This window comes from Trachymyrmex cornetzi, unplaced genomic scaffold, assembly GCF_001594075.2.
Source record: "Trachymyrmex cornetzi isolate Tcor2-1 unplaced genomic scaffold, Tcor1.1 scaffold74, whole genome shotgun sequence".
NCBI lineage: Eukaryota > Metazoa > Arthropoda > Insecta > Hymenoptera > Formicidae > Trachymyrmex > Trachymyrmex cornetzi.
The window spans coordinates 505,397-507,215 of NW_017300070.1; the positions used below are offsets into that span (position 1 = coordinate 505,397).

At 36.0% G+C, this 1,819-nt stretch overlaps 2 protein-coding genes across 3 annotated transcripts in view; one reads left to right on the forward strand and one right to left on the reverse strand.

Moving 5' to 3' along the window:
* Positions 1–1,819, forward strand: part of LOC108767961 (putative uncharacterized protein DDB_G0282133) — a 22,477-nt gene that overhangs the window by 5,303 nt on the left and 15,355 nt on the right. The gene's annotated exons all lie outside the window — the stretch shown is intronic.
* LOC108767962 (pickpocket protein 28) overlaps positions 1–1,819 on the reverse strand; it is a 10,456-nt gene that overhangs the window by 4,123 nt on the left and 4,514 nt on the right. The gene's annotated exons all lie outside the window — the stretch shown is intronic.

Here is a 1,819-nt window from a genome sequence, read left to right on the forward strand (position 1 = left end):
CACACACACACACACACACACCTCAAATAGACATTAGACATTAACATTTTACATATTTAGATTTTGAATGATTAACCAATTGATTTAATTCATTAGTCTGTGCATAAAAATATTAAAGTACAACTGTTAAAAATAATTCATGAAACATTTATACCTGAATAAAGTGTAATATATCTCATAAACTATTAATATTTTGACAAGTCTATGTTAATACTTTTGCATGCAGATTAGGAAGATCATTTCAAATTAAACAACTTTTTTCTAAATATATTTTATATTTAATGTGATTACCCTAATCCCAAAAATAATTAAGGGACGTGATAGATTAAACTAGAAATCTGATGTGTATGCACGCACACACACACGCGCGCGCGCGCGTGAATATATTACAGTTATATATAACCATTGATAAATTAATTGTCAAAATAAAAATAAGATTCATACAATAATAATTTATTATTATTATTAATTTATTAATATACATATATATGTGTGTGTATATATGTACAATATATATATATAATAATAAATAATGAATTATTATATAAATTCTATTTTAATTTATTTGAAATCGTACGATATGGTAATTAATAAATGATAAGTAAATGAACGAGTAAAAGAGAAATGTCGTATTAACGTGTTCTCACTCATCAGCTGAAAACGGACAATTCACTCAAAAATACACATAGCGGAAAAAACGAGTATTGAAAACGGACGATTCACTCAAAAATACTCGCGTATACGTTTGTCGTTCATCAGCAGAAAAACGAGTATTGAAAACGGACAATCTCCTCAAAAATACTCATTGCGTACTCGTGTATACTCATGATCGTTCCTTCACGATACACTGCGAGTGCTTGCGAGTGCAAGAAACGAGCAAGAACGGGCTAAAAACGGTGAAAAATTTTTATAAGGGTTTAGAAAGTATTTATAAGGTTGTTGTTATATTTAAAAAAATTGTATATAAGTGTTATATTAGGTGTACAACTTTGCTTCCGCCGTTTTTTTCCAAAATTCGAGGCTTTATTGTAAAAAACTGGTTATACATTTATGATTCAAAGTATTGTCCATCGCTGGCCACTACTTTCTGCCATCTTTCGGGCAGCATACGAATCCCGCGTCGAAAAAATTGATCATCTTTTGAGGCGATCCACGAATCGATCCAATTTTTTACTTCTTCATAAAATCGGAAGTGCTGGTCAGCCAGGCCGTGTGCCATTGATCGAAACAAGCGATAGTCAGAGGGAGGAACGTCTGGAGAATACGGCGGGTGGGGTAGGACTTCCCATTTTAACGTTTTCAAGTATGTCTTGACCACTTTCGCAACATGGGGTCGAGCACTGTCATGCTGCAAAATCACTTTATCGTGTCTTTCGTTGTATTGCGGCCGTTTATCTTTCAATGTTTGGCTCAAACGCATCAATTGCGTTCGATACCGATCGCCTGTGATTGTTTCAGTCGGTTTTAACAGCTCATAATACACTACGCCGAGCTGGTCCCACCAAATACAGAGCATGACCTTGGAGCCGTGAATATTCGATTTGGCCGTCGACGTGGAAGCATGGCCAGGAACTCCCCATGATTTTCTGCGCTTGGGGTTATCGTAATGAACCCATTTTTCGTCTCCAGTCACAATGCGATGCAGAAATCCTTTCCATCTTTACCTTTCAAGCAGCTGTTCACAAGCAAACAAACGCCGTTCAACATCTCTCGGCTTCATCTCGTACGGCACCCAATTTCCTTGCTTCTGAATCATTCCCATGGCTTTGAGGCGTTTTGAAATGGCTTTTTGAGTCACTCCCAATGATCGTGCCAATTC